We start from the raw sequence: 27386 nt of genomic DNA, 5'->3' as shown, positions 1-27386 counted from the left end.
GATAACAATGCACACGAGACCTGAGTGAGAGCACTGCTTACAACAAAGGCATCACAGAAGGCCCCTTGATATAGAACTGCACAAACCCCATGACAGTCTGCAACTGGCATTTAGAAGGGAAATGTTGCAAGAGAGGAGTCAGTCAGCCTTGTCAGTGCCAAAATAATTTTTGGCACAGAGACGGCTTGCTTTCTCAGGTGGGCTGCTTCCAAGTTAATGCTTCTTAAGGGAACTAGGGAGAAGCTGAGGATTTCTCTCAGAAGCATTAACTTCTTAAACTAAATATGTAAATATTAATGTGGAGGAATGAAAGGAAATAATTTTCAGAAGCATAGTTCACATTTTAATGCATTTTGGGTGTAAAGTAGCTTACTTTTCATTAAAATCATGCAAGACAGGCATCAAAATAATTTTTAAGTCATATCCTACTAGCTTTCAGAGAGACGTAGTTTCTAAGCTTCTATGTCAGCTGTGAAAGAATATAATATTACAATTTGGGCAACACTTTGCAGGTCCTACAATGAGCCCTCTCAAAATTTCTTACCTTGATGCAGATACTTCCTTGAAGCACATGGAAGGTCAAAATGAGAAGGCAGCAAAAGACTTTACATCAGGAGTTTGTTGAGACTTTGGAACATTTTTCTTCCCTATGCAGTTGGCAGTGGCATCACTACTAACAGTAATCACCTTCAGTTGCCACAACAGGCTCCGTACTTCAGCTGACGGATAGAAAGAACTGAAAATTAATTCTCTGACCAAACAGCCCCGAAACAATCAAACAACAAAAAAGCCTCCATCCAGACTGCCTTCTTTCATTTGTCCCACCAAGGACTGACATGCTATAGGATATCTAAAAAACCCAAACTTTAAAAAAATAAGATGATGAAGAAAGCCCTGTCTTATAAATCTGCATTTCCACATCATCAAAAGAAGGGCTTAGAACTCAGAAGGGACCTCTCCTTCCAGACAGTGTGCCATCCTTTGACTGCTGTGACATTACAAGCTGGTAGAGTTTGTGGTGGATTCACCTTGGCTGGCTGCCAGATGCCCACCCAGCCACTGTCTCATTCTGCCCCCCTTCTACCCCATGACAGGGGGAGAAAATAAGATGAAAAATCTCTTGGGTCAAGATAAGTACAGGGAGACCACTTACCAGTTACCATCACAGGCAAAACAGACTCGACTTGGGGAAAATTAATTTAATTTATTGACAATTAAAATAGGTTTGAATAGTGAGAAACCAAGACAAATTGAAATACCACCTTCCCCCCACCCTACCACTTTCTCCCAGGCTCTCAACTTCAGTCCTTCATTCCCAGCAACTCTACCTTGTCCCCCACCCCGAGCGGGGCAAGAGGATGGGGAATGGGGGATTGTGGTCAGTCCATAACAGCTCCATTCTGCCACTTCTTCCTCCTCACACTCACCCCCTGCACCGGTGTGGGTCTTTCACATGAGTTGCAGTCCTTCGGGGTAAACCTGCTCCGGCATGGGTCCTCCAAGCCCGCAGTTCCTTCAGGACTAACCTGCCTGCTCCACCATGGTCTTCCATGAGCTGCAGGTGCATCTCTGCTCTGGCACCTGGAGCACCCCGTTCCCCTCCTCCCCCTCTCCCCTCGGTGCCCACAGGGCTGTTTCTCACACTTTTCCCCTCACAGCCAGGCAGCGTTTTGCCCTTTCTTACACAGGCTTTTTGGAGGCTCCGCCGTGGTGGCCACGGGGCTGAGCCGTGCCCTGCGGGGGGTCGGTCGGAGCCAGCTGGAACCGGCTGTGTCCGGCTCGGGGCAGCCCCGGCCTCTCCTCACAGAGGCGGCCCTGCAGCCCCCCTGCCAGCGCCTGGGCACCTACAGCCAGTACACAATTATATCCCTAAGTGAGGGGACTGCCTCTGTCTCCTATTGGAAACCTCTTCCAAGCCTTTTCCTTACAGTTCTAAGAGCCTCCAACCTTTATATGTATGCTGCACTATTCAGGTTTTTTGTTGCTTTCTAATTTTACATCAACTGTGCTGGTATTTCTAACTTTTATTCTTCTTCAGACCTCATCCAATATTAAATTTACTGCATTAGACTGGGCCACCTGGTGTAAGTAGGAGTAGCTTCACTGAAGACTTAAACCCCCATTGAAGTGCTTGGTAAATGCAGCAGTAGCTGCACTGACAGCTTAGAGAGCCAGATGCATTAGATTTTGCTTTGTGCTGTTTCTGTCTCAAACCAGGTAAAGGGAAGGTGATTGTTTTCTTTTTACAATTACTATATACATCTATACAGTTTGATAACATTTTCACAGGAGTTAGACTACAGTGTGACTGTCATCGCCATCATCCTACATTCTGCCAACAGGGAAAGATAGTTCATGTCTTCAGGTAACTGAGATAAAGCTTTTATTGTATGAAAGCAGTGCTTGAATTCAACAGTATATTTTAATCTTTTCATCACAAGCATCTGAGAACAGACTGCTGGGTGAACACAGTCCTGTTAACACCACTCTTCTCACCTCCCAATCGAAATGCAAGGAGAAGTATGAAAACAGGGAACTTTACCTACAAAACACTAGCAGAATGTTTTCAAAGGCATTTTGAATCCAGAAAAGCGTTGAAAATATAGGTATTATCTGTTGCATTAAATGTCTTTTTCATATCTGTCAGCAAGTGTGAAACGGTAACTTAAATGAGCCACTACTCATGCTCTAAAGGGCACACATTTTGTGGCTGAGATGTCCTTTTTAAATGGCTTTTTTAAATAATTCTTACTCTTTTCACCCAGCTCTTCTCTTCCCCCGTGTACAATGATAGTCGATCATGAATCACGTGCACAGACTGCTGGAGAGTCTGTGGGGGAAGCAGTCCACAAGACAACTTAGTATATAGCTATACAAAATAATTTAATGGAATAAAGTGTTCATTAAACTTTCATAAGACTAGTGCAAAGTTTCTCATTTATTTAAGTACTTGTAATTCTTTAACTTTGTAGCAAATAAATACTTTCAAATGAAAGAATGTACTAAGTCATATATCTGATATACCTCATAGCATTCATTGTTACTATTTTTAGGGCTGCAACTCTTTGTCCTGAAATAGGATAATTCAATGTTTTTTACTGTACCAATGGACCTAGTTGAAAAAGACCCCACTCAGGTCTTTTGGTTGAACATGACTTCTAAGCATGTCACTGTGTAAGATACATATGATTGTTAAAGACATTTTGCTAGAAGGTGTTTCTGTAAGCTAGCAAATAATTTTTGTTCTACAAAATGTTACCCATCCTGGACCAATGCAAAAAGTCATTTATCTGCTTGAAGAGCAGTGCAGAGCAGCCTGGGGTCAGTATCATATAGTCAATTGCGCTGCCCATAGGTCTTATGTGAAAATACTCAGGTGAATCCTGAATAAGCAAACCTCTGATGAGCTGTTCAAGCAATCCTCATGTTATACCAGTATATTTTCCTAATACTGGACAAAGGCCAGCTCAGTGAGGTTGGCAAGAAAGATCACAAACTGTTAATGAATTACCATTACTTTGCATGGTAAGGTACCATCAGTTGTACCTTCCTCACTGGAGTTCAATGTCAAGACCAGTAAAAACATTTTCAAATAACTGACTGCATTACAACTTACTTAAATGATGAATATGCATTTTGAAATTTAAAAACAAAAGCACTTATGGAATGTTACGGTTTTTCCCAAATAAAATACCAGAAAAGCCTGAAAGTGTGGGACAGAAACATAGTCTAGAACCTTGAAAAACACACACACACAGAGCTTGTGTTGTTACCAAAATAATAAAAGGGCCAAACATAACAGCAGTCTTAAACTTAAAACCTTGACATCCCTAGGCAAACTAGTAGATGTTATACTGAAATGTAATATTATTAGTGAGTTACAAATAACAGGGGTCTATGTAAACTGAGTAAAAAAAAAAAAAAAAAAAAAATCTCTCTAGCAGTAATGCTGGATTTGTGTCTCAAAATTCTGTCAAAGCTTTTGAAGTAGCCAAGTAGCACAGGCTTAAACAGTTGATGGCAGACCTGTATTGTCAAGGAGTTTCCACCATGGTCTTTTATTAAAAGCTTTGTGTGAATCATCTTTCACATAAGCATATAATTACTTTGGGGGATTCATGGCCTTCACAACATGCTGTAGCAAACAGTATAAAAAGATTCAAAGGTTTAGACTGGTAGACGATGAGTCCATCAGTAGCTACTAAGTATTTTGGTCCAAATACAACGTTTCATTCATAAAGGTCTTACACTATTAGCAGTTTAAAGTTGAGAAAACAAATCCATACATTAAACACTCTCAATATGCCTGGTTTATATACATACTTTCTTAAGAACTTAGTACTAGCCAGGACTGAAGATATGACACTGAACTAGGTAGACCTTTAGTCCGACCCAGTATTGAGCACTTATGTAAATTTTAAATTTTGTCTACACAATTTCCTTTTCCCCACCCTCTTTTCTGCATCATTAGTTCATATCCTTTTGCAATTCCATTTGTTTTTATGTTACGTAAAATGTTTTCAACACTCACTGCTATTAATTATCAATTGAGTGCACAATTCTGTTCCAGGCCACAAACTCTTCAGAGAACACAGACTCTCCAAGAGCAATGCTATTTCCTTGATGTCACTGCACTGGGAAGAGGAAAGTGGCCAAGACATCCATTGAAGCTATCCTGTACAATTAGGATGCTTTACTTCCAAGTGTTCTTATTTGCTCCGTGCAACTAATGCACAAGAATATAGGCAGTTCTGAAGTCCTTGGTATTTTCTTTTAAAGTACACCACACCTATTAAAACCAGCCAAATGGTTTTTCTCCTATCGATAAGTACTGGAGCATTGCCATTAGAAATCTTGCTATTCATAAGAATTCCTTTCACAATCAGCAGATAAAATTCCAAGGAAATTTTTAGTAGGAATAAGGATATGAATAATCCTCTTGCAGACTTTTAAAGTCAGTGGATTCATTGCATGCCTCCTGATTAGCTAAGACACCCAGAAGGCCCAAGTCACAGCTTACAATAAGAGCAGAAAGATGCAAGCAGACTAAATGCAAAAATGTTAGACTGAGAGTTCAAAAATCTGTTCTCTATAGTTTCCTTTTTACAAGATTAATTTGACAAGATCAGTTTTAACACAACCACTTTAAAGACAGTGTTACAGATCATGAATGCTAGAACCTCCTCACAGAAGTTAATCTGGGGATATTACTCAGGAGTAGAAAATATCTATTACACCCCTTCTTTTATCTGTGACTGCTACTAAAGTTCAATTTGACATTTCTACACCAACACATTCCAACAGATTTTTTTTTTTTAAAAAGCAAGTTACTTGTTTTATATCTAAGAAAAAAAATACTGTTCATGACATTAAAATTATCTCACTCTGCCCTATTACATTCAGTTGTAGTTCATAGTTTCTGGGTTTTACTACTTATAACAAAACAGCCTAAGTCTCAAAGTACAGGTTTTATACTAGTTTGGAAGACACACTGTAGTTCAATCAGTTTTTCCCTCTGCTTACAATGTGGCCAGCTTCAGCTTTCTATACCACTTGCTAAAAAATTCTGCCAGTTTACCTTGCTAAATTAATCTTTGCTTTTTCTAAACAATGGATTAAAGAGATTAAAGTTATGACTTCATTAAACTTTCTGCCAATTAAATGTTTATGGAAGAAGAGGAAAATAGAAACCAGATTACCTTGGTCCCATTCTAACCTCCGTCACAGGTTCATTAAGATGAGCCCCATTACCCATACAGTTAAGGGGTAGCCCGATTTACCACTCTGTAAAAAGAAAAAGTTGAGTAATCAGCCACAAACATTAGAAGACTGTTTTGAGAAGCTTAACTGCAATAACAGCAACCCACCTGCCTGGACTGAGCGTCACTTCCCACCTCAGTTTCCCTGGTTTTGGCCAATACTCACAGCTACTGAGATAAAAAATATTTTTATAATAAAGGAACTAAGGAAAACAGTATCTCTTCCTTACCGCAAAACATGAAGCTATAAAGAGAACTAGGGAAGACATCTACAGCCAATCCTCTGCTAATACATTTCACCTGCGGATAATTTTGTGAGTAGGTTGCAGGTAGTGAGAAGGGTGCATGTGGTACCCTCACAGGCCACCAGCAGCAAAACACAAAGCAGAAGACTAAACTGGATATTGCCTTCTGTCCCCAATTTTCCTCTCCTGCCAGTCTCACTTCAATACTAACACTCCCTATCAGATTCAATTCTAGCTTCTTTCATTCTCAAAAGTCATCAGCTTCAGAATCTCAGCTTCACAAAGCAACAGCCCAGAAAGGACCCAAACGCCCTCTCCTCTCTGACCCTCAGTCCTACAAACTCTTTTCCGCCCCTGAAAATTAGGCCATTTACTCTCTCACAAAATCTTTTCTCCTAAGTTATTAGCTCTTTCCCATTCTGACTGACAGATGTTTGGACTGAGGGCTTAGCATAAAGTTAAATTCATCTAGTCACGTGAGAAAGAATCAGCTGAGCTCCAAACCTTGTCAAAGGTCAGTTCATCCAGGAAAAATAGGTAATGTGCATTTGATACAACTGTCTACAAAAAAGCTGTGCAATTATAGTATTGTGCTAAAATGTCAAATTATATTTAAAATTCACTACATGTAATAGAATGTCCAAATTATTGGAAAAGAATAACATTTTGCAGAATTGCTCAGTCACCTAGGGAAACTAAGAATTTCACTGAAAAATTATTTGCAGTCTTCCCTATTGTTTTATATAAATTCATAACTTAGTTTAATCTAGTTTTCCCTGTCTTTCCCCTTCCTGTCTTTATTAAGCATTCTCATAGGCACTGAAACACCTTGAAACTAGGTTCTTCCCAGAACACAACAGCAAGCATTGTTTTCAGGTAAAGCAGTGAAACATAGAAGCCTTAGTTTCTCTTGCCACCTAATGTTCTCCAATTGTTCAGCTGATGTGTAAAAACGACCAGCAATGGCAATAAGCAGAGATATCTCTTTCTCCAATGATGTCTTAAAAGCAAAAAGTAACCTCATTTTAAAAAGAGGGGATCTATAACTCTACAGGTATTCCCTGTGACATGAGGTACAGTACTTAATTTCTGGAGAGAGGTGGGCTGTCTTTGCTGGGCTCAGCACTTCCCAGGGGTAAATTCTGCACGTCTTTTCTTGCCATTTGTGAGTCACTTCGTTCCCTTCTGAGGTATCTAATGCCCCTCTGCAGGGGTAAAGAGCCCAGGAAACCAACACATGTTTTCTGAATTCAGCACCAGTGTTAAGCAGTTAGAGGTTCATTCCTGGAATGCCAAACACTGCTAAGTCTCTCTCTGCATCTAGCCTTTATTCTCTTGTTGAAACCCCTATGCAAAAATAATTCTGCTCGATTGATTGGCAAAAGCTGATGACAGATTGATATGAAGTCAATAGTAGGTAGGTAATTTCTATCCTAATTGTGGAGTGAGAATTAGATATTAAGAGAGTGGTCACACTGGAAGTAAAAGGCATAATAAATATGGATTAAATAAATAAAAATGTTCAGGAAATTACGTTCTTCTTCTTTCTTGATCTACTTAGATTTATTGGAAAGCCTACTGCAAACTGAGTTTATTTTGTTATAATCAGTAGTGAAATTAATGCTATCAAGCATCATTTCAGGTTTTTAATTAGCATCATGTGCCACGTAAAGAAGGCTTTGGAGTGCATTAAAACAATCTGAATTGTTGGAAGATATAAATAGAACAAGAGAATGCCACTTTGGCTTTGAAAGAAGCTTTTAATTAATTTTCTAAAACATAACATAATAGGTAAAGTGAAAATGAAAGTTAATTGGAATACTTTCTTCCTTCAAAATTTTGTAGAAATCTTATCTGAAACTCATGGCTAAATATTATTATTATATTTTAGGTAATTTTTCAAAGAAAAGAATATAGGAATGGAAGGGAGTGTGAAGGCAAGGAGAAACAAGGCAGGTACGTGAGGTTAAAATACCTGTCCGAACATGTTCGGGTCACTGTAGTTGAACACTGTTTCTTTTCCAGAATTTGAAAAGCATAAAAACAAGTGGCAAAACAAGAACTACTGAATATGTAATTAAGTCTTAGCATTGTACTGACCAGTATTGCTGGGCATGTTGCATTCTTCCGTGACTGCTAAAGCTATGACAAGACAGCATGTTGTCCAAAAATTTGAATATCTGGACTAAGCCTCTTCTCACCCTTTCCTCATACACAAAGGGGACCAACGTCTCACATTGTCAGGATTTCATGTGCAAAGGCAGAAAAATAAACCCGTTCTGAACAGAATATACTTTCATTTCTGCTTGCTAGTCATACAGTATGGATGGCAAGCAAAAAGGTTTCAGAAGATGAATAACATGTGTACATAAACATATGCATGTATATATATGTGTGTATATAAGTATATATATAAAGATCTGGAATTTGTTGGCTTTTACCTTTAAAATGTCTTAATGTTAAAAAAGGCTTTCTATTGTAATTTTTTGCATATGAGAAAGGCTTGAAAATGTTGGTCTGACTCACACTTTCCTAAGAAACAGTTGGTGATATTATAAGGTATGGCTGCCTCCTCAAGACTTGGCAGACCTGTGAAGATCCCGGCAGGGATGCGATGAGCTCTGGCAGTCCAGCCCTGGCTGTTCTGGCAGAGGATGCTCTCCTGCCCCTGTGTGTCCAGCCGGGCAGCAACAGGCTTTCTCTCAGTTCATGCTGGTCTCTCACCTGGATACCAGCTCTAATCCAGCCTGTTCAAATCAAGTGTGGGTCCAGCCTCCCACCACCTACGTTTTCCCTACATCTACCTGACCAGTGGCAACAGCCTCCATGTAAGAATCAACAGAAGAGACTGAGTTTCTGCATTTTGGCTGTTGCAGTTCACAGTTGGATATTTCAGCACAAACCCATCCTCATCTGTGGTATAAATGATGTATTTTGCATGTTTAATTGCAACCTTTACAGTGGGGGGAATCAGTCTTCAGGAAAGGAGTGTAGAGGCCAGAAATTAGTTAAATAGGCACAGTGAGAGCTATCTGGAGTAACAACTTCAAGAGGAGTGAACTATGCAGTTACCAGTGAGCAGAGGCACTCAAGACACCTCCTCTGTCTTGGCAGTAGCCTCCCTGAAACTGAATCAGTTCTTGTAACTATAAGGAGTTCTACGTTATGAGCTTAATGTTATTAAATGCTTGTATATATGTTTGTACAAAATAAAGGACACTGCCATGGCCACTGTGGCCATGGTTTCTTCTGATACTGGTTTGACTGAAGCAGCATGTATGTGCATACCTCTTGCAGGGAAGCCACAGCTCTAGGATCAGCTCTCATCTGGCACAAGAGCACAGTATTTGAGCTGTGATCTTGCTTCACCCACAAACTTGATATGTTGACAGAAATTATCTTGTTAGCGGAGCAGGCAACAAAATCATAAATCTTGCCTTGCAGAACAAACTATGTGCCTGAGGAAGACTTCGTGACCTATGTTTCTCCCCTAAGGGATCCCATGTTTGGTCAAAACATCTACTTTGAATGGATGCCTGCATGTTATAGTCTTTTCCCCACCCTGTTTCTTGAACATTTTGATAGACCGTAATTTTTTTTCTCATCACTTAAGATTCTAGGGTGGGAAAGGGCGGAGGGTGATTGCATGATTTTGTTTGTAATTTCAGACCGGTTTTAATGCTGATGAATTTGACAGAAGAGCTACATAACAGCAAATGTAATACATAACCTTTTTTCCCACCTTTTGATATGAATAAATATAATACACACTTCTAGGGCTGTCAATCCATGTTTGACTGCCATTTCCAAGTCTGAATAACTATATTGCTGTGGAACTCAAAAGTGTCTGGTGTTTATGAGCAAACTATATATGGCTTTTTGCAGCATATTTTTTCCCAGGAAAAAAAAATACACTTTTGCTCTGCAGGTAAAGATGTTTCTGCAAACATTGAACTATTTGATAGACCTTATGTTTCCAAACTTTTAATCCATTAAAACCCAGTAGCAGGTCATTGCCATGGCATTATGTATGCACATCAGCTATTGTAATGATTAAGATTTAAAAATGCTAAATGCTTTCCTCTTCTCTCTTAAATTTGATTGATGAGCACAGAAAAGCCTCCCAAATGATCACTGCACACACAATTAGTTCAGCTGCCTGATAAGTCTAGAAATTGCAGAAAAGGTATAACTTAAGGTTCTCCTGCTGCTTTTGGTCTTTGTGATCAGAAAATTATTTTAAGCTGTGAAGGTGCTATGGCAATGTATTGCAGATGTTTCTAACACATTTTTCAGTAAAATAATCACCTCCCAAATGATGATATTTATATGTGGGTATAAAGAACATCAGCATACTTTCTGCACAAATTTCTGAACCTTGGTAAAAGCTGAGGTTTATTCACATTAACGAACTCTCTCAGTTCAGTAGTGACCATTCACCTAATATTTCCTACTGCAGAAGAGAGGAAACTACAACTCTATCATCATCCATTAGCCAAAATACCTTTCTCACTTGTAATGATTTTTAATATATTTTTGAAAAAGAAAATATTACCCTTTTCCAGAGAACCTGCAAAGATTATTCTGCTGTAAACAATTGCTGAACACTGAAAAACTCCCACTTCATTTTTTAAAATGTGAACATTTTTAAAGTATGGCTGAGTTAGGTGTAGTTTCCCAGTTAAGCTCCAGTCTTGCACCACCTCATTTACCTCCACAAAGGCCGAGTGATGTCAGTGGGAAACAGACCAAACACAAAAGTGGGACTTTATGAATTCTAATCTGGGATTGAAGCTGTTATTTTACTTATAGATTTCAAGATTTGCATATACTATTTTTGCACTCTAAATATAAGTAAGTAAGACTTCAGTCACAATGGATAAAACAAAACTGGTATTTAAAATGCAGGGCCTTCCACACACTGCATATCCTTTGAGGCTGACATAAGAATACACCAACTCTTAAATTTAGCCTCTAATTCAAGCTTCTCTTCCTCCTTGGTTTCACTTTATTATGTATTTTAATGGAGTATTTAACGTTGAATTTTGGACAGTCTGTTGGTTAAAACTAATTCTGTTGTTTTATTGCAATTTAAGTTTCATTGTTAATGCTGACATATAAAATATGAGAAACAAAAAATACTGTGAAAATGTATGTTGCTGTTTACATTATTTATAATGACCCTTGAGAACTTGTTATCTTCTTGACTAGTCACATATTGCATGGATGCTGCCTCCTTTTCCATAACTGGACACAGTCACTCCACCTTCTGATGATAATACACTGAAGGGAGTTGAGAAAACCCAACTTGTTTAAAACGGCTTTGCTCTGACTCACACGTACAGACGCAGTACATTTCCTCCATCCACTCATTGGTGATAACTGTTATTTAACCTCTTGGTATGCAGTCAAAAAATCTCCCTAACAGATAGTTTGTAATAATTTATGATCTACCCCTGCAAGTTTCCCTTGTTTTTTAGAATAATCGTGTATAAGAACAACTCATAATTAATTTATACAGAGAGATGTATTACGGGTGATATAAACAGAAGCCTCTATGTCTGCAATTGTAGCTATAAAGATCTCTATTCTACCACTAGTAAGAGGCTCAATGTGGAAGTAGAAGACAAAATGTTTTCATTCTTTCCTCCCAGTGAACAAGAATTTAAAAAATGAAGTAAAAAATCTATACATTATTGGTAATCAAAACAGCACATAATGCTTATGCATAAAGAGGACAAATTCATCTTTCTTCAGCAAACTTACCTACAGCATTTATCCACTCCTGAGACTCTGCCTATGCTACTGTTGTTGCATCCGTCTACTGCAGAATATAACTAACTCCAAAATTCTTATGAGAATATATTTTCAGGTTGCATTTTTTATCAGTTCAACATTACAGAATTTACTTAAACAAAGCAAGCTGGAGTTCTTTCAGTTTTACTCAACTAGAAGATACAAAACTAGCCAAATGAGAAGGGACTAGAAGCACTAGCAGTGTGTGTGGAGTCATCTATTACATCATGCTATCATGCTTGCAGTCTAGTTGAGTAAGATAAAAGCTGCTGGTAAAATGGATAAGGCAAACTAAAAGTCCATAGAAGACATTTACCTCCTTTACCTCCTTAATCCTTTACCTCCGTGACTGTGATAGCACTAATACTGCCATAAATCAAACGTATGAGATATATTAATAAGGGAAATCCTTTGTTGATGATTCTAATGGATTAATTGGGAGCAAATGAACTGATGAAGTGAATGAAGCGCCTCTAAAATGAAGCTACAAATCAATGATAGAATAACTATTTGAATTGCTACTCCTCTCTGTATAATAAAGAACAGCTGTTCCTGCCAAGGATCAAAAAATAGACAGCTATCATATTAAACAATGTCAAGACATAGCAGCAGTTCGGAGTAAAATGGATGGCAGTTGCTCAAAACATAGAAATTTGCCATAAAGAATGGAGTTTCATAGCATTCTTTGCTCAAAGGTGAAACAAAGGAGAATGCAATGCTGACAGAGAACAGAGCAAGGTATGCTAGAAGTTTATTTTGTGTAGCATCTTTCAGAATCTCAGAACAAATTAATGAATACTAACTATGAGGCTTTATATGCATATATAGCATTGAAAAAATTGCAGGCATATAGATTCTACCTATACACATGTAGACCAGAATATAAGCACTATTGCTTAATGGATTCTATGTCCTCCACACTGGTGGTGACGTAAAGAAACACAGACAGGTAGAACTAAGTAGATTAAGTGACTCTCATGTGACAGCCAACATCTGTGTTGATGGCATGAACTAACGTTTTCAGGGGCCAGTTTCAGAATAGGAAAAAGTGTACATATTGTCTGCTGTGGGCAGTTGCCCCAGAAGAGTGCACTAGCCGAGGCAGTGGGCTGGCAGTGGACATCAGCAAGAATGTGACATAACATAAAGTCCACACCATTACGTCTTACATCTCAGCATCATGGGCAGCTTCACCCATTTACACCTCACTGACTGCCAACATCACATGCATGCTGTGGCCCCATCAGAGGTGTTGGTATAAGGGCTCATTCCCAGCACCAGCACTCAGCCTCCACCAGGTGTCTGCCGTACAGAGAGACTGACTGCCCCTTGCTGGTGCTGGTGTCACTGGGGTTGTGGATGTGGCTTCCACCTCAGGGCCATTTCATCCTATGAGTTATGCTAAATATTATCCTGATGGGAGGTGGTGTACTGTCCAATAATATAAAAAATTGTGAAATCCATAATGTCTTACTTGATAAAGACCCACAAATACTAGCTCTATTGTTGATACTTAGATTGTTGCTCTAACATTCTCTATCTCATTAAGTGAAAAGATAAGGATCATAAGGACCATATATAGCTCCCAGTTATACTGTGCTAAGTCTTCAGGAATTCATCCTATTTGCACTACCACTGTTAATAGTACAAATTGAATCTAACATTTTAGAACGTGTTAGGAATCCTTGGATCAGCATTGTTGCCCCAGACCGGTCCTACTAGTCATATATATTAGTATACATCCAGTAATGCAAGGATGTTAGCTTACAAGTTATATCTTTCTTCCAACTTCAGTTCATGGAGTTTCTGTGAAATAGAAAAAAAAAATAACAGCAGGTATTGGTGGGGTCTTATTGTGGCCAACAAAAATAACAGCAGTTTTACTTTGAAGGAAAGGGTAATGGAGCCTTGCATTAACAGAGCCAGTTCCACCCAATGTAGACACTACTGCCACATTATTGGGGAATTGCTCTTGGGAGGCTGGAACAGCATAGACATGGATATTCATTTCACTGACAAATGTAAGCCTGATAACAAAAGACTTTAAGGCATTTACTCTTTCCCCCCCCAAAAAGCAAAAAACCCCAAGAACCAAAACCTTTCCACTTCATCCATATATCTATATCTGTACCTATATCCACACACACATACACTTGCCTTATTTTGTGTCAATGCAAACTAAGTTTAAATGATCAAATGACTGTTCTGTGTTCATTTCATTATTCACTAGCAGAACCAGGATTGTTATATGAGATGTCCACACTTCTGGGCCTCTACTCTGAATGCCGGGAGGACTTGGGTCCATCACCTTAGCGCAAATGCAGCCTGTCTCCAGTGACACTCTGGAGGTTCTGGGAGTTACGCAATTACAGATGACAAGAGCCAGAGTGTCCTATATCCCCCCATCAGCTTGCATAATTTGTATACTTTGTATTTTCACTTGTAAAGGTCAGTGGTTTCTGGAAACAGCCACCAGTCAGTAGGAACCCATCTATAAAAATCACACTCTTAGTCCTTTAAATCAATGCAATAAATAAAGAATTTCTTGGTAACTGCTCTGTAGAAAATGAAAAAGGTATATAAGACTTTCCTTTAGATAAAGGAAAGATATGTGGTTTAGATATAAAGGACAAAGGGACCATAATGATGTCTTCAGTATTGATGTCTAAGCAGATACCTTCTTCTATGTAATGACAATTTTTTTTATGGTTCAGGGAGATAAGCGCTGGAGAGTATTTTCAGCATGCCTTAAGGGTGGCACTCCCTGAGATAGGAAATTATGTGTCTATCTTATTTTGCAGGCTAAATATTTTTCAAAACTAGAGGAAAATCTACTTTATCCTCTACCTTCAAAATGTTGTGTTCATAAGTATGATCTATCCAGTTTCATTTCTCTCTCTCTCAAAAGTACTCAAATTCTGCCATCTTTACTTAGGATGAAGTGCAGCTTACTTCATTAATAGTGCCAGTTAGTTTCCATAGAGTCAAATACAATACAAGCAAGACAGATTATATTGCCTGTCCTCAGCTGCACTTTCTTCTGTAACTTTTTTCCTCTTTTGAAATGCAAGGTGTGAATGCAAAACAATTGCTGAATGGACTATTTTGTATCCTAACAAAATATAACTAGTGACAGTCAAGTTTTATGGTATAAAAGGAAAATAAATAAAAGAAGCATGCAGTACTTGGAATGGAAGGAACTATAGAGAGACAGAGAAAGGAAATTATCCTTTAGGAATCTACCAAGTGGACTGTTACACTATAAGTATTTCATATTATTTCTGGGGAGAAATAAAATTACATTCTTCCAGTCATTTTACTGGCATCTTATCTTTCCAATGAAATTTAAATAGCACATGTAGTTCTTCAATATGGTACAGTCAATTCCATGGGCACATGTCATTCCTATTTTAAATTAAATGTCCTCTAACAAGATTTTTAATGTAGCTACTTATGGGAAACTGAGAGGAACAATAATTCAGATCATAAATTTAAGTTATTGTCTCATCATCAACTTTGATGCAGTGACAATTTATGTCACTGATAGTTGTGTCCATGTTATTCTTTATTCCATTCTATGTGGTTGGGAAAAGGAGACGTTTCCCAATTGACTAATGTTTTTAGTAGCCTCCTTTGTATATATTTTTTTGAGGTTTCCAAAAGTCTTCAGATTTGGCTGCCAAAAATTGAAACCAAGCTGAAATTATAATCAGCCACTGTTCCAAGTCTAGCTCCATTTCAATATCTCCTTAGGAAAAGATAAATAAAACAGCTTAAACCACAGCTGAAGTGACTAAGATGAAGGACCATAAGCAAGACTGCCAGCTGTGGATATACACTGTAAAAACATTCAGACATAAACTAGAGACTACCTCTTACTTCTCCCCACCTGGTTAAAAGGTAGTCAGGGCTTTCTGAAATGCTGATTTGATGCTGTGATAAAACAGTTATATGTACACTGATGATAATGTAGCAGTTAGAAATTCAGAAATGTTACCGATACTTTAACACTTTTGAAACGTTTAGTTCATTCTACTTTCACATTGGTTAGATGATCTTACTTTTGTCACTGCCATATCTGGCAGTTCTGTAACTCATTTCCATTCGATTTTCACTCTGTCATTTATATAGGTGAGTAGAGTCAGTCATATCAAATAATTAATCATGAAGATATCTCCACTCCCAATAACTTTTTTTGCTGATTTTCCTTATGCACAATGGAGCTAAGCTAAAGGAAACTAGATGACCTTCATATATAGAGATATATATATCTGCTGAAGACTATTTGGTTAATGTTCAAATAGAGATGCTCAAATTCAAACACAGATGCCTGTGTTTTCAAATGTGCTCTTAGTATGTTGTCATTTGGAGATCTTTTTGTCTCTGAACGGCAAGATTCCAGCATCTTCTATCTTGACTTGTTAAGAAATATAATGGCTACAAACAAATTAAAACCCTGTTAGGCAGGAAATTTTTTCAAATATGAATCAGGGATTAAAAAATATTCCTGCATTAATCCAATATTCCATGTCCCATAAGGATGAACAGTTCAATCACATAACCAATATTTACTGAATAAAAACTGTGCTGTGAGAATATTAAACATCAAGAAAATTTGTAATTGGTGTCTCATCATCTTCTCCAGGAAAGGGACATGGGTCAGGTGACTGTAACTGATGAGTTTGTTAAACAAAATTCCTTAATAATATGTACTAACAAGCGTAGATGTGTGTGTCTAATACTAACTTCTAGTTTGCTTTAAAAAGATATATCTATAGCCTTTTGCATAGCCAGACCTCTGTGTATTCACTCACTGGTTTCTACTAGCTATGGGTTAGTTTCATAATAGACACTTATTTCTTACTAGTTTTTCAGAGTTTTGCTCAGAATTACAAAGAGATATTATGGTCTCTATTCTGAATTTTTTACAATGAAGTAGGAGAGTCAAAGGGAAATAAAGAAGCATTATAAGATAAACATATCAGTAAGGTCATCTCTGTCGCACAGCTTCCTCCCTTTTAATACAGACTTCCTTCTGAGAATTCAGTATCTGTTTCTGGTCTTAGGCCAAATTTCTGTCAGCAGGAATGCTATTGAGAAAGGCTGCTGAAGGCAAGAGAGATATTAAATATCTAGAACTTAGAGTATATGGACATTTCCACTTGAGGTAGTTCAAAACATTTGTAGCCATGGGGTGCAATGCTGTTATAGATTAAAAGCTGATTAAGTCATATGAAACACAGAGTACAAATAAATAGCCAGTTTTCAAAATGGAGGTGTTCCAAGCTCCACTACAGGCACAAACGTCATTTGATATGCTAACACAGATTTAAAAGCTGTGATCACCATCATGACAGTATTTACTAGCAAAACCATGCAGGTTGGCATAAAGATGAGTCTAAGAAATACCAATAAACACAATACTTTGGGTAAATAGTTGATATGGTGAGCCATGAATGTTGTAAATACATGTGAAAAGTTTAAAATTCTTAAATATTAGTAAAAAACATTTAGAGTTTCAGGAAGAAAATAATCTAAAACACCAGCAGGTACCTAAGTAAAACAGTCAGCTCATTCTCCACCAGAATCAGAAGGACAAGCAAGATATTAATCTGCATGTGAAAAAAAATAAGAAAAGAAATTAGGCAATGCAGTACTGATCTTTTTTTTTTCCCCCTTAAAGTAATTCCTTTAGATCCAAACACCTTCACTGTACATTATAGGAATAAGAAAGGATTCAGAAAGATCATTACTGTGGGTTTATGAATACTCTCTGTGTCTAAATACTTTGTGGGTGGTTGGATTATGTAAATGTGCAGGAGTAGAGCAGAATGTTCTCTCCTCTGCAACACAGTTTAAAGTTCTTTGTCAGAGTTTTTAAGAGGTATTTTATACAACATTTTGCAACACTAAAATGGCTAAGACAAATTTAAAAATTAAACAATTTTCATGAGTGCATGATTACTTGGAAAAAAGTAAAGTGAAGTAAAAAGATACATAATCAAAGAATGACAAAACCCATGTTTTCAAAAACAAAAATAAAAGCCAAATAAGTCTTCCTTTTTTACCTCTGCTGTAACACAAGATAGGGGATAACTGGTTTTTGTAATGAAAGTAACCTTCTCTGAACCTGAGAATACTTTGGTTATAAGGATATTTTCAACAGCACTGAAGGACGATACCAGCTTAAAAATATATCCTAAGTATCAATTGTTAGTGTCCCGAAGTATCAGATGTCACTCTCATAACCATATCATAACAGTTTACACTGATACCATCCTATACCAAAAGACACCAAATCCAATGGAGATATGACCAGCAGAAGAAAACTCCAGTTACTTACTAACTGCAACAATCTTCTAAAAAATCAGACAAAATTAATAGCAAAATACTGGAAGAGACGTTGAACTGCAGATAAATATTCTCATATCTTCTTGGCCGATTCCAAATTGAGAGGTTTATGATTTGATACCAGAGAAACAAAGGGTTATATTGTTTAAATTTCAGTTATTAGTAGCGTGGACAGGAGATGTTCTTTATTACTGAAATTTGACAAAGCTAGACACCTGCTTAGAATTCTTGTATCTGTAGCCAATAAACATATTTCATCACTATGGTTGCAAAAACAAATACTGACTAGCAAAATGTGGTTAACTGAAATAAAATTATTGAGAAATAGAATGACACACTGTCTGAATCAGATTAGCCACCAAAGTATTTGAGCAAAAGTGGATTAAACTGGTTGAACTGATGAAGTTTACTGTCTTAACCGTTATAGCAAGATATATTTTCATCTAAATCTAAATTGCAGGACCTGGGAGCAATTCCTACTTCCCTGATCAGGGAATACAGTCCTGCCACATCCCTACTGTCACATCAGAGCAAGACCCTGTTATGAATCATCCCGCTAATGTAACTTCATTTCCATAGACAGAAAACCTAGACATGTGGGCATGAAGTGAACCGCAGCTTTATGAAATTCATCTGGTCTTCATACTTCTCTTCCACTCCTTTTTCTCTTAGCGAGACCCTTAACACTTACAGAAAATAACTTCCATGGCCAACAATAAAGTTACTCTATAATTAAAACTGGCAATCAGAAAGTCAACTTGTTTAGATGCTACACATGTGGACACAGTGGAGTGTTGTTGAATCTTTTTTTGATTTGTAGATCCCCTAATTTTTTCCATTGACAGAATGGACACTGTGTAATAAATTTAATCTACTGACAATAGACTCTTGTTCCTTGTTCACTGGTGGACCACAGGTTGAAAACTACTAGTACAGAATCTTATTTTTGCATAACATATTACGTGTAATTTACAATTAACCTGAGAAGCATGCTGGACCTGCAGTACTTGACAGGAATTTCACCATTGACTGCAGTTTTATGGAGAGTCAGATGTTTTCTTTTGGGGGCAAATAATTCAGTAGGAGTCAAGGAAAGTTACGTTTGAATAATATGTATGTTTTGAGTCTGATCCAAAGCACACTGATTGTCAGAGGGAGTATTTGCCGACATATACCTCTACTAGCAAAGATAACTTTCATAAGAAGCAATCATTTTAATGACTTAGAGTATAAATGGATAATATGAGGTCATAAAGGTATTTCCTTTCCCTCCGCTGCAAAACTATCGCTCTTGCATTGCACAGCACTGCATATTTAGAACCAGACAGACTACTCACAGAGGTATGCTGCTATTCACTATAACCTACAATGGCAGAATTCAGTCTTATATGGGTAGTTATTATAATTACGTCTCCATATCATCTTTCTGTAAATATTTAGGTATGCAACACTACCAGAGGCAATATACCAGGTTACATGAATCATTGAGTTGTTCTGGCATGTGCATTCTTACACTATGTTCTTATTTATAGTTATCAGTCAATAAAATGATCACTAAGGTATGCATAATTTCTAATGGATGTTCTCCTCATGTGATTTTTCATGAGTTAGTCTCTCACCACCTTTCATATCATTTAGCATATTTTTCTCAAATAAAATGTGATTAGCTATTTTCTGAATAACTGATTGTTATTCTGCTGAGTTTATTCCAGCTGAGGGAACTTAGTCAAGCCTGACCAGTGCTTTTACAGGACAATGTGCTACAAGCTGCTTTTATCAGGTAATTCACACTGTCACTCGTGACTGAGGTGCTGCCCTACTGAAGTCACTGTTCACTTAGCCTGTCCCTGACTGAGGACATTCTTGTTTTGTCTATGTGTTGTCTCCATATGGAGTCAGAGTTTAGCCAGGGCAAGTGCCTGGGTCTCAGTGACTAGGAATTGATGCTGGGTTCCTTTGGGTATAGATATTGGTTATATATATGGAAGTAAAAATCAAAGAGATATCCAAAGAATCTCACAGCTTCCTTCGTGCAGGTGTTTCATCACTCCCTGTTCTCAGCTAAGAGAGCAGAGGAAATGTCTGGCTAAATTCTAAGCAGTTAAACATGTCTTTTGGGTGTTCCTGGAGCACTGTCTTGACAAAGACACCTCTTTTCTCTCTCCATTTGGAGACATTATCTACTCAGGAATTTATTGGTCAGCTATACTGACCATGCATCTACTGTAGCTAGGCCATCATTGTCAATGTCTTACTGGACATGCAATCAACATGCCAAAAAAATGCAGCCCTGGTCAGAAGATCTCTCCTAGGCTCTGCACATGTGTACGAGGGAACTTCTCCAACTGGCAGGTGTGGTTTTTGCACGACATGAGAGTCTCATAACCTTAGCAACTTTATTTTTAGCTTAGTGAGCTCTCTCATTGACCACATAAGCCTATCAGAGCCACAAGAGTTTCCTGAGTGCAAACATTTTCAGCTACCACTCAGTTTTGGCTGCTGCTGTTCAAAAGATTTCTCTGTAAAGTAATTAACGAATGAACAGAACTTAAGTTTCAGCAGATCCTATGAAAGGGAGAGTCTCTTTCAGAAAGTAGTTGATGACACTTTTTCCAAACTGATAATCAGATCCAGAATCAATCTATCAAAAGCTGAAGATGCAACTTAGCACAGGCTCCCAGTGAGCATGGACACCTCATATAATCTGTTTAGTAGCATGAAACCTGCTGCACAGCCTAGAGAGATTTTAAAAGGATTTTAAAGTACTAAGCTGAATCCTGATGCCCTCCTTTGAGAACATAATAGCTATATAACGTATGGTACATATATGCCTATGTCAAATAAATAGAGAAGTTTGTACCTTCTCTTGTAAATAGAATCTCTGCGCATTAATGCAAAGGGTAATTAAAATTGCCTCAGACACTTTAAATGAAAGGAAAAAAGAATAGCAGTAAAACAGGTTATTTTATTTATCTCAGATAGATCCCAATGTTCCAAGATTAACAAAACAGATAGCTTTAATGGAAATATTTCAGAGGAGGATTTAAAAGAAATGTTCTATATTACTTTTCAGAACAGGAGATCACTTCTCCCTTTACAATTTATTTGTATTTCAGTAACAAAATGTTGATAATTAAAACAAAATATAATCTAGTGCATCATCACTGGTGAAATGTATCCTTTGAGGATCCTTTCCAAGTGGCACAATTTGAAACTGAACACTTTATTCTTTCTAAAAACCCCTGACTACTTCCCAGTATTTGCTCATTACAAATCAGAATGAGCTTTAAACAGGATTTACAGTAAGCACCATTGTCAGCAACAGGTCTAAAAGGTCAAATCTTAATGTAAAAATTAACCAGGCTATCAAAATATCAATGATTATTTCCATATCATAGGAGATGCAGAAGCAACATCAAGACATAGGTAGTATTCCATTCATAATAATCTGTGTAATTATGTTTTTTGTAGGTCAGTAGATAAGTTTAAGATTGGAAAATGCAAAGAATCAAAGCCTCAGAGAATTAGGAACCTTATGTAATTTCAAAGGCAGTCCCCAGCTGTAACTAGAAATATTAATGACATTGATATATGTCATTCATGCGAAGTGCTAAGCAACAAAATTTCTTATTGATTCCCACCTAAATTGATTGTGTTCTATGACTTACAGGATGAGACTGTAACTTGCAGTATGAGGCTGTTAAGCCATGACATTGGAAGTATGACATAAAAATTCTACATGCTTTTTATGTGTGATCATGCTTTCTTCTTTCAGTGACTTACGATATCAGCCATAGCAAGTATTCACATCACCACACTTTTATGCACCGGGGTTTTTTTGTTATTATTTTGATGTTTGTTATTCTGTTTTTATTTTATCACCAAATAAGCAATAATAAAAAATATGATAAAACTGTGTAATGAGACTTCTAGGAGTACATAAATACACCATTTTGATTCACAAAAGAATTATTTCATTATCTAGGCATATATTTTATTATTATTTGCATGAAAATAGTACTTAGGGACTCTAGCTAAAACAAGGCTTCATTATGTTAAAAACTGTACATACAAATTTGGAAAGTAACCCTAACTTAAACTGTATAAAGTTTACAGCCCCAGTCATGCAAACAGAGGTCACTACAGAGTGAAAATGTTCATTACTTTTCTTGAAAAATTTTTCTTTATAAGTAAGGTACTGCCAGATCACAGTGCACTGCCTGAGATGTAAAAAAATAAAACCCCCAAACTTTATTTAATAAAGAAAACTCTTGGAGCACTGTTTTAATTTGGAAATCATTGAAGATTGAAAAGAAGGTTAATGAAGAAAGATATTGCTCTGTGGCTATATATTATATTCATACAATCACCATAAGCTGAAAGTAATTGTAAAAATCCTGTAATAGTTATTGAATAGTAACTGTTGAATAACTATTGAATAATAATAGTTGTTATTCAATAGCTATTGTTGAACAACTGCACTGCAGTCCAGGTTAGAATGCAGAGTTAATCAACATAAAATTTCAGAGAAAACATGGAAGCCTGTGCTTAGCTTCAAGTATATGCAATCTACTGAAGCCAACAAAATTATTTTTTAAAAAAATGTTATATGTGTGCTTTGGTGTTTTTCTGGATCTGTGTCTAAATCAGGAACTTTTTCTTCAGAATTTCTTCTTTCAAAATAAATTGTATCTATGTATATCTTTATTTAGATTACTACTAATAATGTTTGTTTGTTTGTTTGAAATCAAGCTATCTCTCCACAAACTCTGTCAGCCCTGTTTGATAAATCTACCAAATGCTAAAGAGAAGAAATTAGATAAAGCAAAGTGAAGAGACTTTGGAATTTCTACAGAAAGGACATAAATGGAGGGGGAGGGAGGGACAGGGACAGACAAATCAAAACTGAAAGTGGTAACAGTTTCAGGAATGCACATGTGTCCAGTTAATAATTCCATTTCATTTTATGGACACTGAGCTTGTAAAAGGAAACGTGAATTAGACCCTCCATTTGGTCATAGAAGCCTGGAGTGTAGGAAATGGCCCAGAAAGTGTGGAAAAAGCAGTCAAAGGGCTATTAGCACTGAATGGGTCTCTCCTGCCTGAAAAATGAGGGAACTGCCAATGGGGGAAATCTGCCAATCTTGGCCATTGGCCTGAGCTGTGGCTTCAAGGAAATGCGTTTTAAGGACAAAGCACGATGGGAGTCATAAACTCCTTGCTTGCCCATCTGTGTGGCTGTGGTTTCCTGCCACTACAAGGGAAAGACAATCCTAGGCTTCATGAGGAGAAGAAATAAAAAGTAAGGATTAATTCACTCAGCATATGGCAATGGTTAGACAAATTCTGCTGTCTTGTGCCCATATGTAAAAAATATGTTGAATGACCATTTTAGCTAAAAAAAAAACAAAAACAAAACCCAAAAAAACCCAAACAAAACCCAAAACACCAAAAAAAACCAAAAAGGAAAAAAAGGCAAAAACAAAACCCTAAAAAAAGCACAAAACCCACAAAAGGAAATTGAGGGTTGGAGAAGATGCCTTACAATGAGAAAGTGAGAAGCTCACTCACTATTTTATAAACAGGAAGATGACTTGCAATGTATGAGTATCTGAAGAAATTACTAAATGTACTGAAAAGCTCTTTAATCCAGTGAGGAAAGGTCTAATTAAAACCAGTAGCTGTGCACTTAAGCCAGACATTGAAACTAAGGCAAAGCAGCATGTCAGCAGTGAGACAGCTTCACAATAGAGGTGATGGGTTTTCTGTCTTTTAATGATGTCAGACCAAGACTGGATTTTGTTGTGCACTCAAAGTGATGTAAAGGTGTATTCAAATTACAGCTAATGAATTGTGGTATAAAAAAAAAAACTTCTGACCCTCACAGTCTATGATTTAAAATATAAAAACATCTTACTGAAACCCAGAGTTACTGCTTTCTGTAAACTGACATATTCTAACACTGGTGGAATTAATTTTTTTAATTAAATTAAAGAATGTATGGAGTGCACTGGAAAAAAAAAAAAACGTCTTTTTTTTTTTTTTTTTTTTTTTTTCCCCCTGATCCTCTGTTTGTGTCTTGTATTAAAAAGAAGTGGGAGAAAGAAAAGTTATGTAATTCCTTAGGACACAACGTAACTGAGCCTTTCCCTGCTCCGTTGTACCTGGATACTGTGAACCTCAGCTTCCTCAGATTATGTCAAGCTCTCAACCAAATTCCATTGCCATGCAGTAATGAATGGACAGGTTTTTAGCCTGTAGTATGAGATCACAGTTTTCTCCTAACTTTAAAATTGCTATAAATTACCCACAAGCACCAAGACTGTTTTTTCAGTAGATGTGTTCATCCTTAAAGAATGTCTAAGAGCTATAAATAACACTTAACCACTTCATGATTGAACTGGTGGAATGAAAGCCAGAAGTCAGAAGCCAAATGCTTTCACTATACACCATAAGTATTCCTTTCAATAAAATAAACTTCACATACTTTAAAACTTAAGGCACACAGGCTCAAAGACATACGAGTAAAAATCCAATGTGAGGACAACCTCCTCTGGTAGATCAGCAGTTTTTGGCAAACTGCAGGCCAAATTTCACAATGTTTAAATAGGCAAAAGTGTATTGAGTTTCACAGACATTTATCCTTTTGTATCAGCAGAGAAGGTAGCCATAGCGTATCATAAGGCTCTTGACTTGAATACATCTCAGGACATGGACCTACTGTCTCTTTTGGCCTTTGCTGTCCCACCAGAAGACATGAGCATCCCCAGAACTCCCAGAGCTGACTGCAGTAGCAGCTTCTGGTAGCAGTTATTGAACAGCTTTCAGTCAATAGCTGAGATTAGAAAGACCAAATATCTCATCTGTTTAAGATCAAAGGAGCTGATTTTGACTAAGAAGGGTTAGGTAGCTCCCACTTTAGCAGTTTAGCTCGTCTTTTCAGAGAGATAGTGACTTCTTGCAGGATGATATTCAATCTCAACAACTTACAGGAAACGAGAGAACCCATGCTCATAAGCTCAGAGTTTAGGGACACAGATAAACCAAACCCAGATAGGATGATAAGACTAGCTACTTTCATGATGTTGTATCTAGGAGGTATATATTTGCAATTTAAAGATTCTGAGGTTCCAGATTAGTACCTTATTCCTATTTATCACTGAATTACAGGAGTCCCAAGAAGCTGGGTTTGAGCATGTCTGTTGATTAGGCATTCTACCAACACCCAGCAAGTAAACAGTCCCTGCACTGAAGAATTTACACTCTGAATTAAAACAGCAACAGAATAGAGGCAGCCAGGAAAACCAGGGAAGGGAGGATATAAGTTGTATACATAAATCAACTCTGGAAGGAGTTAGCAAATACCTAGAAGCAGAAACATTTTATGCTCCCTGAAAGTAACAGACAAAGCCAGGTCCAAACCAAAGCAGAATATACCTATGTTCAGCACTTTACGATCTAAACATGAGATCTAGTTCTAGACTATGGGGTAGGTTTTTTTCTTTGGAAGAAACCAGAGTCAGCATCCAAAATCAATATAAAATTCCATCACTACAATCCTTCAGAAAAAGCCAACCGCCACCACAACTCCCCCCCAGAAAAGTCTGTTTCATGAAGATAGACAAAACCAGGATGTTACTACCCTTAAATTAATTGAAAAAATTTAGTTTATTCCTATCTAACTGCATTACAAATAGCAGATGTCCCATATAGCATCCCTTGTGCACAGCTCTAGATTGCAGCAGACTTCTGAAGAATGAGTTCTCTCCTAGCACAGCTCTGAGATGGCATATGAAGGTTACTATTGGTGAGATACTTCTCTTGGGTAGTTGAATGTAGAATGATGTTTAATTTTATTGTTTCTTAGGTCTTGGGTTCAATTTGTTAGGTAGAATAACTTTAACTGATCCATAACTGCACATTTTTGTTACTTAATTTTCCATTTCTTTTAGGGAGATTGCATAAATATAAGTATTTTCCTGAAGAAAAGCCCTTTTTGAAAAAAGGTGTTGCAGTGTCACAGATCATACATTCACGGCTTGTACTGAAGACATAAGTCATAACCCAGAAATTTTTTTCATTCAACCATTTCTGACAGCACCAGGATACTCAGAAAGTATAAATTTAAACTGATAAATTTTGAGGAAGAAATTTTAATTGCTTAGCTGAGTTTTTTTCTGTTGCTTTAAAAACTCTAATGTTATATTCTGAAAATTTTCATCAGCTAGACAATTTTTCTTATAAACAGAAAACAACCTTAACTACAGCATGGTGACCATTTGGTCATAATTCAAGCATTCACACACACCTCCCATACAATGTACCTGCAGTATCTTTTCACACAGTTTGTGTGAAGTTATACATATACATACACAAACAGAGAGCACACATATAAAACAAAATTTACAGAGGCTGCAGTTTTTCATGGAAATATACCATGTACCAAGATAAGCTAAGAGTTCTGGTTTCTTGTAAAAATGTTAGAAACAGCTTTTTTGCCTGACCGTCATGGAAAAAGATCCAACTGAGGTGTTGCAGTTTGAATTTTGTTGTATTTCTTATTTTGGCTTTCTGAAGTGAGGGAACAGGTTTAAATAAACATTTTGATTTGGGTTCTGCAAGGTCTTAGAAAGGGGTAGTGTATGAACACTGACGTATTTGGACTTTACGTAAAGATACTTTGCCATTTTTTAAGCCAGATCTAACCTTTGTATCAACAAATCATACACAAAAACTTCAGTCTAAGCCTCAAGGTAAGAAAACATATACTTAAAGGGATCCTTTGTATTTTGTTTTAAAAATACACTCATTTACAAGCAGATTTTGAATGTCTGCCACCAACTAAGAAAATAACCTTTTCATTTATTTTTAATTTTCTTAAAGATGTGTCTCTTTTAGCAATCTATAATAATCATACAGTACGTAAAATAACTTACTATCACATAAATTATAGGGTCTGACTAAAATCCACAAAAGCATTTACAGTTAAGCATGGACTTAATCTCCTTTTGAAGGGCTTCAGGGCATTTATATTGTATTTAAAAAAAAAATAATACACTTTACAGGTCATACAAACAAATTAAGCACGTGAATAGGATGTAATTTAGATACCTGGTGTTTTCATCACATGAGTTTAATTCAAGCTGACATTGTTCAATGCATATCTTATAACAGGGATCTCTGAAGATGAATGTTTGCTGCTTTAAACAGTCCATGGAAACTAACGGAGGTCAGA

The sequence above is a fragment of the Haliaeetus albicilla genome, chromosome 6, assembly GCF_947461875.1.
Source record: "Haliaeetus albicilla chromosome 6, bHalAlb1.1, whole genome shotgun sequence".
NCBI lineage: Eukaryota > Metazoa > Chordata > Aves > Accipitriformes > Accipitridae > Haliaeetus > Haliaeetus albicilla.
The sequence above is the reverse complement of the archived record's forward strand: the minus strand, read 5'-3'. Positions refer to the sequence as shown.